The sequence below is a fragment of the Drosophila subobscura genome, chromosome J, assembly GCF_008121235.1.
Source record: "Drosophila subobscura isolate 14011-0131.10 chromosome J, UCBerk_Dsub_1.0, whole genome shotgun sequence".
NCBI lineage: Eukaryota > Metazoa > Arthropoda > Insecta > Diptera > Drosophilidae > Drosophila > Drosophila subobscura.
In genome coordinates, this window is record NC_048532.1 from 18328655 (window position 1) to 18339377 (window position 10723).

Sequence of the window (10723 nt, forward strand, 5' to 3'; positions counted from 1 at the left end):
GATTAAATGATATTTTTGTTTACATTTTCCATTAAAGCATCATGCTGTGAAATGTGAGTAAGTAACTTCTGTTTTTCAATCAAAGGAACCCAGCAAATGGAACACAAGAATGTGCAGAAACTAGTTCAAAAGACCCGCCCGCTATGTAAAAGTGGTTTTAGAAACCAAAACATTTTCTAATCAGAAGAGGAAGCCATGGAAATCAATGGGAAACTTTCGAAAATGAAATTGCAATCGACTATGACTAAATGCAGTTGAAAGTTCGAAAGTTGGCATTGCCATGACGACCCCAACAACAGCAACAATAGGCCAAACAACAACAAACAGCAGAAACAGCAACAAAAGCGACGTCTAAATAACAATAAACTAACCAACAAAAGGGCGGAGTCTAACAAAACGCACGGCTCAATGCTTCAACAACAACAGCCACGGCGAAACAACAACAAAAGTACCACACAAGAACGTAACAACAACAACATGACGAACAACAAGAAAGGAAGGCAGCCTCGATACTCTCTGATACCCCTTGAGTGCAGATTGCAGTGGTGATTGTTTCTACAGCTCCTTTGGCAGATGTTGCGTTTTGCTGCATGGCAAAGCTCTGATCAGAATCATAATACCCCACTCTCAAAAGGGTATTAGAACGACACCAGTCCACAGAAAAAATCCGCAGAACAACAAAGCAAAAAGAAGCTTTGAAACCAAAGCACCTGCTGCTTTCATCTCTCTTGCTCGCATGCACACACTCTCGCTCTTCCTCTCTGTCTGTCTTTCTATCTCCACTATCTCTCTCTCGGTGCTGTCCCGTATGCTGTGCGTGGAATGCTTGAAACGCTAGACTTTTGTCGGAGCATTGAATTCAATTAAATTAAAACAAATTCGTGCAATAAAACTGCAAATAAAGCGCACATGAAGAATGTGTCCATTTATATTTAAAGTAGCTTCTGGGGACTAAAAATAACCACAACTTGTGATAAGCCGACAGACCAGACAAGCTATAAATATAACTGCAAAACACAAGCAGAGTCAGAGCAGACCGACGTAAAGAGAGTCGCTGCAGATAAACAGAATGAGAGTGGGAGAGTAAGATCGAGTGTGTGGTGTGTGACAAACAGAGCAGGTCAGAGGCTTAGTTCTCTTGATCTCCTCTCTCACTTTGTCGGTCAAGTGTACGTACGTACGTAGCCGAATTAGAGCTTTCAATTTACCGTTCCTGTTGCTGCTGCGGCGGCTGCAGCTTACCATAGCTCGCCCATAGGTGTGAGTGGGAGGGAGAAGTGTTTAAAGTTGATCTTCGTCTGCTCTCTATTAGCTTTTCACACAGAAATTAACACTTGCACACACAATCGTCGCGTCTCTGATTAACAGTTTGATAATTGTCACTAACTTTTGCGACTTGTACCGTCGAATATGTACTTACAAAATGCTGCCAGCAACTCCAAAGGTTTTCTTCGTTTCGATATCCAATTCTTTGTTGAGTTTTGCGGTTAAATCAACCATGACAATAAACGAAATAATCGCAGTCGGAGATTGGAAACGCATTGCATTGCTAAACTTGTTTTCAAAAAAATAATAAAATCCAACAATCACTGGAACTGCAGAGAGACACACTAACAATCGGAAACTATAGTCGGAACGGAACGGAACGTAACCGAACAGAACTCCACTCGCCAAGGGAAAAACACAACAAGAACACACTCCAATCGAAAAGCTCGAACCGACGGCAACAGCCCCAAACAAAAGACTGACTCGAGCCAGAGTTGGAGGAAGTTGGCAGCGCCGAAAGTGGTGGAGCGGCGGCCCGACGAGCGCCACAGTGGCACGACGACAACGATCGGCGCTGATCGTGTGCACCGATAGCCACAGCATGTACATGTTCGTATGTGTATATAGGAGTGCTTGTGTGGGTGTTGGCAATGCAGCAAACAGAACAGCAAGCCAGCCAGCAACAACAACAACAGCAGTTACGACAATTGCTTAAAAGGGAAAGGGCGCAAAAGTTTGTCAATGCTGCAGAAGAGTACGAGCGAGGAGAGGCATAGAGTACAAGAGTGCAAGAGAGGCAGAGATGTGGAGTGGGAGATAAGGGAACAACTCAATGCCAAATGTTGCTGATACCTACGGTGCTCGGGGAGTTGAAGGGTATATGTGTGTGGTATGGAATATGTGGAGAGGTGGTACAGATTTATATTTCTACCAGGTTTATGGCTCATGTTAAAGTACTGGGTAACCTTCTAGTCATAATGCCAGCCATACCATTTGTACTTGTTTCTTTTCGTCCGCTGTTCATTTGCACTAATTAACCCATTACTGGTGCATGTTCAAGATATCTTTCAAGTGATCACAAAAGATTGCAAAAACATGTTGTTGAGGTGCTACGAGTACTACTCATACACCTATCCATCAAATATGTAGGTATCGCCCCAGCTTAACACTAATTTGCCTATAATTTCACATATCTGCACAGACCTTAATGACTGACTGAATCCGAAGCGAATCGAAAAGAAATCAAGAATCTAGAGTCGGCGGTGATGATCAATTCCAATAAGGAAAGTCTACGAATGCAATGCCACAATGCAGGTGCCGTTAGAAACCAAAGCCAATGCACAAGAATTGCGCTCATGATCAACTTCCAGCTCAATCATCATCTCAATCATGATGATGATGAAAAGCTAGCGCGGAAATGCCATAGAAAATTGCTTAATGAACCGTTTCGCATCTGCTCCAAATGGCAATGGCAATGGCAATGTGGCTACTACTATACGTACGTATGCTTCACCCAACCAACAACCAGTCCAATAGATCAGTCCAAAACCCAGTTTCGAGTGCAGGTTCAATGCCATTAGGCATTGAATAGCAACTGCTACTGGAAAACTACATGCAAACATACAAACATCTCCCTGACGATTCTTCATCTCACATAAAAGTGGTTAAATATGTATAAACACAAGCACTACACATTTCGAGAAATATTTATTGCGTAGGAATACGCCAGGAGATAAAAAAATAAATAGGAACAGAAGAACACAAAACTGCACACAGAATTCTCTCTTATTTCTCTCTTTTTTTATTTGTTCGTACTATTTTTATGTTGTTTTATTTATTTTTGCGCAGGCGGCTGCTGTTGCACTTCAAATGGCACTGAAGATTGGGCATGGGATGGGATTGTAGTGAATGGCAGTCGTCTCGATGACTGTCGATGATGGGCGAAGTGTAATGGATGGAGAAGAGAAAAGTTTAAGATGAGATTGCATTCAAATTGGATGCAGATGACCAGGTAAAACGAATGCAAAGCAAAAATTGTGGAAACAAAGAGATAAATAGAAGAATTATTTGGAATACGGTTAGTACTTCAATCAAGTATTTTTTGTAGATAATAAACCCCAGTGAAATGAGTGAGAAATATGAAAGAAAAGAAGATAGAGAATAAGAAATAGAAAGGAAAATTTACATATGCATCTTTGTCAGAGCATAATATAATGTGAGAGACCTTGGCAATGCTTTAAAATCCACGAATTATATTTTACATTTGTAATTAATTCTCTTTTGGGATAAGTACCAAATATTCCGGAATTTCTATGGTAATTACAAACTTCTAAGCGCTAAAAATCTTTTTGAAAATCGAAATTAACTCCTCCAACCGTCACATTAAATATTTTTCCCCTTTACGACCGTCTAATAAGGAAACTCTTCAAGCTAGAACCTCTTCCATCAAGTACTTTTTTTAAGGCACACCCCATCTATTTGCAAGTCACCTTTCGCCTCTATTTAAAATGCAACTCAATTTTATGGCCCCCTAGAAACCCGACCCCTCTCCACGACAATCGCGAGACAACCCCATGTTTGTCTGGCAAATATGTTCCTTTAAATTTTCATTTTATTTTTCAGCGCCATAAACATTTATACGACTTTGCAATGCCAATGGATTTCCAATGAACGTACATACACATGTACGTAAGTACGTTTCTGCTGTTCGCTCATAAAAAACGTACTCGAACTCGTACTTAAAGCTTAAAACTCACCCAAAAAACGCAGACAAGTTGGTAAATTGGCAGACAATTGGCTGGAGTTTTCAAAACTCGTGACTCACCTGCAAAGAAAATGAAAATTTAAGTTATTTTTCCATGGCAAAAATCATAAATCATTGCATGTTAATAGGCGACTCCACGAAATATCTCAACAGATACATTTTCGTGTTGCAACAAATGATGAAGTCACGTAGAGGCGCTTGTGTGGCACGTGCCTCAAAAAAAGAAAAAAGTCGAGACACAAAGCATAATTAACTAATTAATTTGCCAGCCACCAGCAGGGGCAGGCAGTGGCAGAAGCAGCGGCAGAAGCAGCGGCAGCAACAAGCTTTTAATAAAAAACTTTTGCAAAAATTTCACAAAGCGTAGAGGGAGGCGCATTCCAGGGGAAGTTAGTTAATAGAAATGAGGGGGGACTCTATTTAGTGGGAGAGCTAAAAACTGTGACTATATGTGTGGATGTGGCGGGTGGGTTGGGCGTGTGCCTTTCAGTGGAACTCAAGCGTCTTTCAGCGTTTCCGTTATAACGCTGGTTGAGCTCTACACTTGGGTGGGGTATCATAGATTTGATTTAAGCTTTGCACTGGGCAGAGACCCCATAAAATCATTGCATGGATTGTCGATACTCTGTTCATTTATTTGACTTGAAACGCTTTGTCGACAGAAAATTATCAAAAAGTCTAAAAACCAATTCACCTTTGGCAAAAATCGATCTTTAAGTGTATCCAATGCTTCGTTCCAACCAAACAAAATCTTTTCTTTTACATTTTTTGCTTGATTTTTGGTTTTGCTTTGCCCAAAGTATATTTATTTTTTATTTGCCAACATTTCAATCGCTATTTGCCAGCGTTTTAGCTCTTTGTTTGTTCCTTTATTGTTTATGACTTTTTGCGCTTGCTGACTTTTTATGACTTCCCTTTAACCCACAGCACGCTCCACTCCACTGCCCACTTTTAGTATCGAAGCTGATGCTCGCCCTTCAGAGCTTTGGGGGCTTTTAATTAAGGAACGCTTTTTTTTATTGCCCCAAAAAAGTCACGTGACATCGCCGCTCTCCATAAAATCAGTGCCAGAGGATGGATGGAACGGGGACTTGGATTACTGTTGGCGCCGCTGATGAATGTGCGTCGCCCGTCTGGATGCTAAACGGAAGGCTATATCATATTTCACTATTTTGGATGAGTGATCGAAGGGAGGCACATAATGATGGAAGAGCGCGGCGGAGGAGACCCCCGAACCCATCACTCTTGGCAGAAATCTTTGAAATGCTGTGATTATTTTTACAAAAATATTTATAAGGGAAAACGAGGTCACTGCAATCAATCTCTGTACCTTTTAAATTACATATTGGTAGGATAAAGAAGTATTTACTCTCCTCTTACAGGACAAAATCGTTTCAAAGGAATAAATTAATATACAATTCGCAAAAAAACTAATCTAAAGCAACAGGAACTGCTTTCTGCCATTCTTAATGCTGGTTGCTGTCTCCAACAGAGTTGCAGTCGTCTTAACCTTTTTAGCTTGCTGGTTCTCTACTCACAAAAAGTCAAAAGTTTTAAGTTCATTTTAAGCAAATTAGTCTGCCACTTAAACCTTTTGGGGTCTCCCACCACTCATAGCAGTCACCCGTAAAGAACTCCCCTCTAACCCTCTAACCCCCCACCACTCGACATTTCGAGTATTATATGATCACATCAATCGTTCTTAAGTTAATAACACTTGAGGAAAAATGCAAATTAGTCGAGAGTTTTGGGGCAACTTTTTAGTGTCGAAAACGGAAAAGTTTGCTAAGCGCCTGCACCAACAAATAAAATTATAGAATTATGCAGATTTCTGTACCCTTTTTGGGGTCGAAAGCCACACGAGGCAGCGCCACTTGATAGAAAGGAGACATTTGTGCGTTAGCTTACCTCCAAAAGGGAACTTAACTCCGTGTTGTCACAGGCTTAATAACTTCCCACAATTTCCAGATTTAATATAAAAAGAATAGAACTCTGCAGGTTTTATAGTCCACTATGTAAAGGGCGTGTATAACGAAACTCGGAAAAGGTTTTTCTTTAAACAAAATCTACAGAAATATTTTGTGTATTTTTTTGGAAAGATAATTAAGTAGTAGCCTGTTATGCTGATTCAAAAAACATCGAATTACTATATCGAAATTATGTATCAGAGAACTTAAAGCTGCAGAAACTGTCCCGCCCTCTCTCTCGCTCTCTTTTGTTCAACAATTTCTGGGCACAGCGAATTGTTGGTAACCGCTGAAACAATCCGTGGGGGCAATTTACTTGCCGCATGAAATGTTGAAATGCTTTAACTGTTATTTCGTGGATACGTGCACAAATAACCGTTATAATGTGGGTTAAGAAGAGTGCAAGGGAGCAAGGGAGGAGCAAAGGAATGGATTGTGGTGCCTGCCCCTCCTCATGGCTTGTTTTGATGCCTCATCTGCTTCTCTGCTTCGATGACGAAACATAATTATGTGGAATCACTCACGTAACTGAAGGATACACAAGAGAGAGAGAGAGGAGCATCTGTAAATGTTAAAAGTACCAGAGCAGTGGGGCCCATCTGTAGCTGTAGGTAGACTTTTGTAGGTGTCTCAAAAGCAAACCAAAGGAAGGAACAAGAGAGAAAAGGAGGAATTACAAGGGTTTAAAGAAGGAGCAAGGAGGAGAATAAAAGCGAACTAAAGTAGAAAACGTAGAAACGAGAAGCAGAGACACGCCAAAATACGATTTAAAAGGGAAGTTGAATGAAAGCGAACGGAAATGCCATGCCACACAAATTATATGGGTCTTAGCCCTTAACGGATTACTTTCCTCTGTCACTGCCCACAAAAAAATCAACTTTATCTTCTCAAAATTTCCCATAGAAACCTCTAGAATCCCGCTCATGCAATTTGCCTTTAAATTTTGCTGGAAGCAAAACATTTCCTTTGTCATGGGGAAAACCCCTTAGCCTGATTTTGCTCCTTCAGCGAAGCTCATCCAAGCGAGAGAGTAGGGAAAAACTTTGAAGCAAATGTACATAGGAAAAGCAGAGGAAAGCAGCGTCCTTAGCCATACAATGACTCGGTGGAAAAAGTAGTGAAAATTCCTGAGTCCCCATGAAAATGTTGCATTAAGATGCCATGTCTGGGAGCTTGCTGCACTCCGCACACAAAAATAAGGCAGCAGCCATAAGAATGAACTTGAGCCACCAAAATGCGTGGCAGCTGCTGCTGGAGAGTCGGGGCGCTGCAGGGGAAAAAGTCAAGCGGGTTCAACGCACTAACAAAGGCAGCGGCGGGTAGGGGACAAGCGGCAGGCAGCAGCAACAATGAAAATTGGCAAACAAATGTCAGACAGACAGAAAAGAACAGGACAAAGGCGGTGCCCAAAGAGAGGCAATCGAAAAGGAGGGTAAGCGACGGCTAAGAGTGGCTGTTTCCAGAGGCGAAACATGGGCTAAGAGTGGGGTGTTAGGGCGGGTGTGTGAGAGGCGTGGTCATGGTCATATAAGCGACATGAATTACGCATTAAGTGAAATGAATTGCACAAAATTATCCTCAAGCGCGTATACAATTGTAGCTTGAGGCATGCGAAGCTCTTGATTCCCCTTAAAAAGGTCGTTACAGGAAAAAGAGAATCGATAGGGATTGCTTTTTGGAGGGCAAAGTCGTTTTAAAGGCGGAATTTTAAAGGATTTAAGAAGTTCTGAGAAGCAAAAAACTAAATAAAATATCTATAAAATTATGGCTTTGTTGTACGAAGCTATTGATATCCATTAAAAATAGAAAAAAGGAGCTTTGCGGGTACGAATTATGTGTAATGGATTTAACCGGTCATAATTGAGAAAAAAAATTCCATTGAAATGGCCAGAAAGATGAAAAAACATAGTGGGGAATTATGGTCTCGTTAATTGTATTATCTGAGGATGCTAGTCAGAAGGTATAAATTCTTACTCAGATAAAATAATAAAGCAGCTTCCTTTCTTTATAGCCTAAAAAACTCCCTCACTAAAGGGTAAGTATAACAAAGCGACCCAGGAAAGCAACACTGTGGCAGCAATAGAGGATAATCCAAGTAGCAGGAGACGCAGGCAAAACTAAACAGAGATTGTTTGGCAGAAACGGCAAAGCCTGAGCAGGGGCACAGACAACTACGGGGATAGTAGACACAGAGTGCAGACAGGGAGGAGGCTGTCGACACACACAAACAGAACAGAAACCAGATATTGGGGTGCCTCCCTGCACCCTCTTCATGCTGTCGAAAAACCATAAGAACTTCAAAAAGTTTTCCGCTTAACTGTTGCTGACCAAAAAAAAACAAAAATATAAATATATTTGCCAGAGGCCTCCTGAAGCATGAACACGTGCATTAAACAACCACCCCCAAACCTCCCCACATGCTGGCACATTCTCACAGGGAAAGCCCAAAAGAAAACGCACCTTGTTTTTCACATTGGAGGATTCTTCCGTTTCGTTTTCATATATTCGTATTCGTTTCCGCATATATTCGTATTCGTTTAATGTTTTTTGCCCATATTTTTGCTTTCTGTTTGTTTTAATATCTTTTTCACTAATAACTTTATGTTTTTGTTGAAGTTTTTCTTTGCTGGGACATTCCCTTATGCGTGCGCGTACATTTTACGTAAATTTCAGAGTTGAAGGACGAGACGACACGTACTGCCGCCACACGACTTCCGATTCGTTGGAGAACTGAGCGCGCACTGAGATGTGTGTGCTGGAGCCTTGGGGTTCGGGCCAGCAGTCAGAGTCAGACACAGAGCCAGATACCAGACCAGACCAGTAGACCGGGCCAGAACAGGCTTGGGCCATGGCAGAGACAGAGACAGGTTTCGTGTGTGTTTTTCGCCACCATTTGGCAGTAACAAAAGCGGCTACAACTGCACTAAAAAGTCCTGAGCATTGTGGAAACAGCTGATGTTTTAGCCGGTTTTTACAAACGGCGAATTGGCCAGGCGGCCAAGAGAGTAAAAGAGCGCAAAAGTAGGTGAAAGAGAGGCAGTGCCATGCACTGGGAGAAGCAGTGAAGGAAATGATGGAACATTTATTTTGAAGTGTATTTTAAGGGATCCGAAGTGGAATATTAGCAAGGTTTAATTTCAGAAGTTTTTTGGCATACATTTCTATACATTTTAGAGTTTTCTTTTGAGGCTATTGTTGGGATGCACTTGGGTTACCTTTAGGGAGACATTTAATATAATTTTCAGGCAGACTTTTTAACACATTTATGAAGATATAAAAGTGTGTTTATTTGGAAATTTTAAAGCTTTTTTTGGATAATTTCTTCCTGATCTTTTTGGAAATATATTTTTAAATCTTCAACATTTTTTTACACACCTGGCAGTGCCGTACATTTCTCTCTCTCCCTCCCTAGCTTAGTCTCTCTCTCTTAAAGTTCGCTTGAATTCGCCTTTGGCTCTCTCCCAAATGGAGTATTCTCTCCCATGAACATTAATTTGTTTGTATCTGCGCACTAGTAAGGACCTTCTCTGGCGTCTCCCACTCCCACTGTTGCCTCTTCATGTAGTCAATAAAACAACTGCTACGAAACAGCCACGGCCCTCAGCAAAATTGAACAAGTTGCCGCCTGACCCCCCAAAAACAGCAGCAATAAACCCAAACACATTCCCCGGCTCCCTCACTTTGCTTTAAAATTATGTTTGTCAAAGTTCTCGACTGTAAAATTTGTGTGACCTGCCCCCATTTGATTATTGCAACTCCCATAAATGAGTGGGGTGCATGCATGCAGGGCGGTCTCGGAGAGTGCAACCACAACAAGCTGCACGACAAAACAAACGGCAGCCCAGCCCAGGCCAACCCACACTTGACCGCCTCTCTATCGAGAGACCACAAAATGTTCACACACATCTGCTGTGCGTAACTTCTGCTCCATAAAGAGGGGAGCACCGGCACCACCCTTTCGTGATAGTAATTATCCATCGAATGAACGCGAGAGCAAGTCAGCGGGTGGGCTGGGATATTAGAACATTGTCAATGGAGCAGCAAGAGCAGCAGCAGCCGCTGAAACATAACACGCCCATCCTCTAGGAGCCTGAAGTGAAGTGCTAGTGGGGCAGGCCTGAAGTGCATATCGTTCGTACGAAGGAGGGTTCCTTCTGACAGAAGGGTTCCCTGTATGAAGCCTCTCCTTCCTGGGTGGTAGCCTCTTTTTGTCATGCCACTTTTGAGGGGGTTCCTTCCACATTTAATGGGGTTAAGTGAGTTATGATTATTTCAGGAGATATAGGGGAGGAATAGGAGCGCTAGAGGCGACTAGAACATGCAGCAAAACTTGCTGCCACACATGTGGTTTCGTTTCGTTTATTTATGACAGCGACGCCTCTCTCAGTCTCTGACTTTGACTGTTCCCCACACATTTTGAGGTCCTTGGTGTGCCTTCCTGCCTTTGCAGACAGAAAACAAATTAAAGCCGGGTGACATTTTTATTGCTAGTTAGCCTCCAAGAGTGTGGACTCTGTGGAGTGTGTGTGTGTGTGTGGTGCCCCGAGAGCAATGCTCGGCGCCTGCCGAGGGTAAATGAACTCTTCTTTGTGTGTGGCAGGAAATTTCCTTAGCCTTAAACGAATTTTCCATTAAAGAGTCACTTCCGCTAGGGCCAATTTTCAATTAGATTGTGGCATTCCACAGAGATTGAAGGACATAAATCTCTTGGCAAAAGTTCCATCGA

General features: G+C 42.0%; 1 protein-coding gene and 1 long non-coding RNA gene across 12 annotated transcripts in view; one reads left to right on the forward strand and one right to left on the reverse strand.

Annotated features, from left to right (window-relative positions):
- The window catches only part of LOC117895585 (supervillin), a 125977-nt gene that overhangs the window by 78346 nt on the left and 36908 nt on the right, over positions 1-10723 (reverse strand). The window contains exon 1 of one of the 11 annotated variants that reach the window (XM_034803328.1): positions 4023-4086. The exons of 9 other annotated variants lie outside the window; for them this stretch is intronic. The gene's annotated coding sequence lies outside the window, so the exon portion shown is untranslated. Of the gene's footprint in view, positions 1-4022; positions 4087-10517; positions 10535-10723 lie in introns of those variants that run through there. One more of the 11 variants, XM_034803329.1, reaches the window with a different exon arrangement.
- Positions 2508-3317, forward strand: LOC117895599. The gene is made up of 2 exons (XR_004648938.1): positions 2508-2938; positions 3115-3317. It is a non-coding gene; the product is annotated as an uncharacterized LOC117895599 (long non-coding RNA).